The 7,728-nt window shown below is 45.1% G+C and overlaps 1 pseudogene; it reads left to right on the top strand.

Annotated features, from left to right (window-relative positions):
- Window positions 1-227: 227 nt before the first annotated feature.
- LOC114640419 lies at window positions 228-865 on the top strand (annotated as a pseudogene).
- Window positions 866-7,728: the final 6,863 nt, after the last annotated feature.

A 7,728-nucleotide genomic window follows, 5' to 3' on the forward strand; every position in this document is an offset into this window, starting at 1 on the left:
TTTTTTTGAGACAGGGTTTCTCTGTATAGTCCTGGCTGTCCTAGAACTCACTCTGTAGACCAGGCTGGCTCGAACTCAGAAATCCACCTGCCTCTGCCTCCCAAGTGCTGGGATTAAAGGCGTGCGCCGCCACCGCCGCCTGGCCAAGAGAACTATAAAAACGTTAACATAGAAATCTGACAAAAGGGCCTGCAAGCACGCCTGCGTAGTTTGTGAAGCCCAACAACATGGACGACGAGGAAGAGACCTACCGGCTCTGGAAGATCCGCAAGACTATCATGCAGCTGTGTCATGACCGTGGCTACCTGATGACCCAGGATGAGCTGGACCAGACACTAGAGGAATTCAAGGCCCAGTTTGAGGACAAGCCTAAAACGAAACGAAGGACGACCAAGGTGCACAGACCTCACCGTGCTGGTGGTCCACAACGATGACCCCACAGACCAGATGTTTGTGTTCTTCCCAGAGGAGACCAAGGTGGGCATCAAGACCATCAAGGTGTATTGCCAGCGCATGCAGGAGAACATTACCCGGGCTCTGATCGTGGTGCAGCAGGGCATGACACCCTCGGCCAAGCAGTCCCTAGTGGACATGGCCCCAAAGTACGTGCTAGAACAGTTTCTACAGCAGGAGCTGCTCATCAATATCACGGAACATGAGCTAGTCCCTGAGCATGTGGTGATGACCAAGGAGGAGGTGACCGAATTGCTGGCTCGATACAAGCTTCGTGAGAGCCAGCTGCCCACGATCCAGGCCAGGGAACCCCGTGGCACGGTACTTTGGGATCAAGCGAGGGCAGGTTGTGAAGATCATCCACCCCAGTGAGACGGCCGGCCGCTACATCACCTACTGCCTGGTGCAGTAGCTGCGGGTGAGCCCCAGCATAAGGGGGTTCCACGCTGTCTCTGGGGGCCCCTGCTGCCTGTCCTTAGCCTAGTAGAGGATCTGAGCTGCATCCACAAAAATAAAATGTAATGAGAGGCAAGGCTTGAATCCTAATGCCAAGGGGCCAGGGGCAGGCAGACTTCTGTGAGTTCCAGACTAGCCAGGGCTACAGAGGGAGGCCTTCTCTCAGAAAGCAAGCAAGCAAACAAGCAAAACCCCCAAAACCTGTACTGTTGGCAGGAAGAATTTAGCACTCTGGAGACTGAAGCAGGAGGATTGCTGCAATTGAAGGCAAGTTTGTGGACTCTTTTCGAGGTGTGAGTCTCTCTCCTAGAAAACAGTGCCCACAGCAGCCTCAGGCAGGGGAGCCCGCAGCCACTGCTCTGCCTCCTGACACAGACAGACGCTGCTGCCTCAGAGGATCAGGCCCGCAGCTGCTGCTCCCATGGGCCCCCGTGTGTGGGTTATAACCGGATTTTCTTTTGACTAGAGGGTTCTATCCTGGCCATTGTCGCAGGATGAGCAACCTCAGAGCCACAGCCACACCCCCACTCCTCATTCTCAGGTCACTGTTCTGAGTTCTCTATTCTCATAGGACTCTCTTGAGGATTAAAAGATATTTTGCAAATAAAAAAAAAAAAGAAAGAAAAGAAATGTGACAAAATGAAACAACCAAGACAGCTATACAACTATCACCACTGCCTGTTGGCAGAAAGCTTCGGACATTCGGGATTTCTGCCTCTTGTATCTGGAAGCCCTACCTTTTCTTATAGCTGTCTTCCACAAACACACTTCTTTTCATGCAGACAGCAAGAGACAGTAGGTGTTCTCATCACCCTTTGCTAAGGCAAAACCATCTGAGTGTTCAGCATCCCACAAGACTAAGAAAGGGCACAGCCTGGATGTTCTTCCTGTCCCAGACTCTTCACCCCTTGTCCCTTATTATTAAATAGAGTTGACCTTATAAAACACATGGTTATGGAGGCTGAGAACCCCCACAAGCTGCTGCCTGCAGTCAGCCAACTAGAGAACCAGTAATGTGGACTGCTCCCAATCTGAAGCTCCAAGGCCTAGAGGAGATCATGGTCAGAGTCAACTCTGCCACAGGGCTCCCCACAATGAGCTGTAGATTCATTTCTCAGGAGCACAAACCTTGTCTCTCCCCCCCACCCCCGCCCCAGAACAGCTCATAGGCATCCCTCAGTTATCCAGTCTGCAATAGTGGGGGGCCATTACTGTGCTGAGTGGCCCACCCTCATAACTCTCTGAGCTCCATCTCCCAGACCCACACCACACCCAGGATTATCTTCACTCTGGTCTCCATGATGTCATCCCAAAACAGTGTAGCAAATGTACACTTTTCCTTAGAGAAAAAAAAAGATGTTCTGAAAGACAAGGTACTGAGTGCCAGTCTACAGGAGTAAATAAACTGGTAGGACAAGCCAAGCCCTGGCCCATCCACAGAAACACTGCACACCCTGTGAGAAAGTGGCCCGTCCGGTTTACGAGACAGCTCAGCTCGAAGCTCCCAGTCCTCGATTCCTGCACCAGAGCCAATGCCACATGAGCAACCTTTCTCTGAGATCCACACCTCCTCTCCATAGCACCTCATGTCTGCACGGCCTGTGGAGGTTCCACCAACACACTTCAGTCAGGTCAGAACAGACTGGACTGCACTGGGGACAGCATAAGAGGCTAAGAAACAGAAATCAAACCCACTGTGGCCAGAACAGCCTGGCCGTTACTACACGCAGGATATCCTCATCTCCAGGGCTTCTGAGACATCCCTACTCAACTCTAAATCACTCTCCACTCCCTTACTGCTGAGAAAGAAGCCCGCTGGGGGAGGAGGAGCGCCAACCTGCTTCAAACCTACCATTCCTGAGAAAACTGAAGCAGGGCCGAAGGAGGCCTCCCTGTAGCACAGCCTGGAGAGTGAGTGTCTGGCAGAGATGACACAGTGGTAGAGGGTAGGAAACTGTACTGCAAAGTTTGCAGTCTGTCTCCATCTGTTCTGTGCTGTTCCATCCGTGGCAAGCACTGAATGGCTCATCTGCTCTTGCCAAGCAGACCCATGTGGAGACCAGGCTGTCTGGAAAAGTCTGTAGAAAGAAGGAAGGCCAGGTTCACTGTCTGGAATCTCCTAAAACTTGAACGACACAACCCAAAGGCAGAGTGTCCATTGCCTTGCATGCTAGCACTTACGCTGACACATGTGAACAGCAATCTCCATTGCCTGGCATGCTAGCTCTTACGCTGACACATGTGAACGCCAGTCTCCAGTGCTTTCCAAGTCTAAAGCCTCATGGGATGTCCGCATAAGTGACCAAATGTAGTTGAGTACGAAGTTAGAAAGGTAAACTGAGGCTAGACTGTGCTGTGTCTTGTATACCAAGCCAAAGTGCTTAGAGAATATCTCTCCACCTATGGTGTCTATTTTTATGGTTGTAAAACTTGATCCAGAAGCGTAGGGAGAAAACATTAAAGTTTCTGTATATTTATGCAACTGAATGCATAACAAATTAGCCAGTTCAGTCTAGGAACTTTCAGGCTGAAATGCAGATTAGAGGTTGCTTCCATGTGTTACAAGGAACATAGACTGTTCCTAAGCAAGACTGGAAGAGTATTTGGGAACCACAAAGGAGCTGGTAAGACAGCTGGAAAGTGTGGATGGACAGAAGGACATGCAGCAAAAGGAGTGAACAGTGTGCCACTCCAACCATAACTCTCCAGCAGAGACAACAGAAACTGGCAGTCCTACCCATGGGACAGAGTCATGGTTTTCACAGGCCTCTAATCCAGCTGAGGGACTTGGGAGACAGTGACATCCCCTGTGAATGACTATGTTTTTACACACATACCCGTGTCTCAGAGGGATGCAGCCGGAAAGCTTCTGGAGAGGGAGCCTATTGTTTAACCCTGAGTTACTCTAAGGATGTGATCACAAGAGTTAATCAATCACAAGTCAGGGGGTCTAGGAACAAACTAACATAATCTCTTGGTGAGTGAGAGCTCCTGGGACATGGAGAGGAGGGATGGATGCAAACATGCTGAGAAGTTCAGGTAGAGAGTGACTCGTAGACAGTCGGTATGGTGGTCAGAAACCTTAGCACCCACTTGGAGTTGGGATAACTGCAGAATCTGATAAGCCCAAGTATAAGGTTAGCATGTGGTCCGTACTTAGAGCCACCTGTCTACTTCCAATTAGACTGCGAACCATGAGACCTCAGAGTGCTTCACTTCTCCAGCCTCATCCTCCCACAGATGCCTATGGATGCCCGGGATTGGGAAGTACTCGCAGTTAATCCTTCTGGACAGCTCCTAGAACTTTATTTCATTTCCCCAGTCCCCGAAGCACTCAGGATACCCCTTGGCTAGGACCATTAGCCACCCTGGATATATGAACTGGGGGTTGGGGGGAGGGGGTACTCTAGAGCATGGGAGAACACAAATTTCCCATAGGATGCAAAGCTAAGTGTGACTAGCAGAGACTCCTAGCATGAAAAGAAGGGAAGTCTCTTGGGAAGACAGCCCTTAAAGGCATTTAATACTTAACCAAGCTTAGATGGCCACCACCCTAAGTGGTAGGAAAGACAAGAGACCTCAACTGAATCCCACCCTGATTCCCTGTCTTCGTCTGGAAGATCCAAGAAGAAGATATCCCTACAAGATTTTTCTTGTGTGTTTCCTTTTCTTTTTGACCTTTTGTGTTTTTCCTTATTTCCTTTAGTATACTTTCCTTGTTAATTTTTATTTGCTTTTTAAAAAGATTTTGCTTTCAGTCTTCTTACCATTTATCTAATATCTGCGTATTTATTTACTTTATTGTACTATCCAAACATGTTGTCCATTTGGTGTTATTGATGTAACCACTGTTTATTTTCTTCATTCTGTCTAGTATTGTGAACCGATCCTCAAAAAAAGCCTACCACTGAAAATACTCCCAAATAAACTGGAAGAAATGGCTATAGCAATCAATGCACAAAATCACAAAACAGAAAGAAAAAGGGAAAAGCAATACTACACCTTACCTTCCAAATCAGATCCTCAGATACTGACTACAAGCACACTGGCATAGATGGCATGCTGGCCAAAGAAGTCAAAAGACTACCTTAAAAATTATCAACGACTTTAGGGCTGGAGAGATGGCTCAGTAGTTATGAGCACTTCCTGCTGGGCATCATATTGAGTTACAAGCCATCCAGAGATACACAGAAAGTCTGATTGTATACACACATACACACACACACACACACACACACATATATATATATATGAAAAAATAAAGTCATTTCAAGACAAAAACAAACTAAAGAAATTCCTGACCACCAAGCCAGCACTACAGAAGCTATTTAGAGAAAAATCCTACACACAGAGGCAGTAAAACAATCTCATTTATGAGAGCACGGGAAAGAATAAATGCCATGAGAGATATAGCTGACTACATAAGAACTAAATGAGAATCAATTATGTCTAGATCAGTAAATAAGAAAATCCATGGCTGAACAGGAGAGAAAGAGACGGTCAGTGTATGGCCAAAACCATAGGAATCAACAAACCCAACTCAATCACGGTGCTCCATGAAAACAATGTCAGCACTTCAGTTGAAATATACCTACCATCTGACCAGATTAAGCAGCAAAATCTGGGGACCGCTGAAATGGCTGCTCGGTTAAGACCACTGGCTGCTCTTGTAGAGGACTCGGGTTCAGTTCCCAGCACCCACATGACAGCTCACACTCATCTCTAACTCCAGTTAGAGAGCATCCAAAACTCTCTTGGACACTGCATATAGACATGTATTCAGGCAAAACACCCATATGCACAAAATAACTTTTTTCAATAAAAATAAATAAATACCTCACTCACCAGGACACAGTCAGTCACACCACAGTACCAACCTGATGTACTATACCACACAGGAGTCAGCAACTCCTCTTTCTGCCTTTTGTGTCTTGAAAAGCACTTCATGTGTATCTTTCTAAACATGGAAGTTAGAAAATGCACCCAAAACTCTGCCAGAAAGAGTTTTATATTAAATTTGCTGTAAAGATAAACAAGATCAACAAAGTCTTAGCCATAGTAACCAAATAAAGGAGAAAAAAACAGCCAGGCGGTGGTGGCACATGCCTTTAATCCCAGCACTTGGGAGGCAGAGGCAGGTGGATTTCTGAGTTCGAAGCCAGCCTGGTCTACCGAGTGAGTTCCAGGACAGCCAGGGCTACACAGAGAAACCCTGTCTCGAAAAACCAAAAAAAAAAAAAAAAAAAAAAAAAAAAAAAAAAAAAAAAAAAAAAAACAATTTAGTACAACTAGGGATTGTTATTGCCACAAATACCATTAAAATCCAGAGGATCACCAGAGAGTACTTTTGAAGCCATGTATTCTAAAAAACTGAAGATCTAAAAGAAATGAATAGGTTCCTCTATATACTGTGACAAACCAAAATTAAATCAAGAGGGCATTAACAACATAAGATCTACAGTGAGCAACAAGTCTGAATCTGTGAAAAACAGTCTTCCACCAAAGAAAAGCTCAGATCATATGGATTTGATGCCAGGTTAGATACAAAGGGTGGGAATACCACCAAACCTATCTTATGAAGCCAGTATTAGCCTGATATCAAAATTGGTTAAGGAGATATCAAACACAATTCCCATGATGAACACAGATGTAAATAAAAGAAAATAACCAATAAAACACTGGCAAAATGAATTTGATTATATATTTAAAAGATCATACACTATAGTCAAGTTTCATTTCAGGAATGCATTTCACTTTGTACACAATAAATGTAATCTAGCACATAAATAAACTCAAAGACTGAAATCACAAAATCATCTCAATAAACACAGAAAAGGTTCATGACAAAGTTCATTATCCCTGCATGATAGAAACTACAAATTCAAAGAACATATCTCTGAAGAAGAACTTTAATCTAGGAACATGGCTCCTTTGGCAAGGGATCACATCTAAAAATATGATCCAGCTGGAATGCAGACATGACCTTGATTACAGTATGATCTGGCTGGAATACACCTTAGCACACAGCTTTAATCCCTCTGGCTGGAATATAGACATGCCCTTAAAACACACTTTAATCCCAAACAATGAAGGTAATGTTAGTTTGTAGAAGGAAGCAGCCATGTTTAAAAGGGACATCTAATTGAGACAAAGCGATGAGTCAGAGAAAGATTTGACAGAATGAGTCAGAGATAGGATATGCCCAACTCACATAAGAACAGCACAGGAAAGAAGGAAGTGTAAACTTTGAAAAAAAATTAAAGTTACAAAAGAGGCTACTTAAAAGAGCAGAGAGAGAGAGATAGTGAGAATTTTGGTTTCTTTTAAAAGCCAGTTATGTTATGGGAATTTGTTTTTGTTTTAATCCCAGGTGTGGGATAAGAGGCTTCTTCACAGCAGGTGAGTATGATTTGCAGGAGGCATGATTTTTACCAGCTGTAGATAGTTTAATTCTGGGAACTCTGGAGATGGTATAAATGAGGGAGTCCCAAGAGGGCCTGTGGCAGCTGCTGCTTGAAAGAGATTAGTGTGGAAAAAGTGTTGGAAGGGAGGTAGAGGTATAAGAACCCAATAAAATAGCTCAAAAAAAAAAACCACCAACAGAAAGGGGGAGACAGACAGACAGACAGACAGACAGACAGAAAAAGAAGGTGTGTATGGTGTGTGGCACATGGTGTGTGATGTGTGTGTATTGCAGTTTTACTGGGGCAGTTTTACAGAGACAGGCTGCAGAGAAAACAAGCTAGACACAGCTGAGGACAAATTGAGCCAGAGAATGAGAAGAAGCCAGAGGGTTAGAACAGATTGCCAAAGTTAGTA

The sequence above is a fragment of the Grammomys surdaster genome, unplaced genomic scaffold (genome assembly GCF_004785775.1).
Source record: "Grammomys surdaster isolate TR1022 unplaced genomic scaffold, NIH_TR_1.0 125808, whole genome shotgun sequence".
NCBI lineage: Eukaryota > Metazoa > Chordata > Mammalia > Rodentia > Muridae > Grammomys > Grammomys surdaster.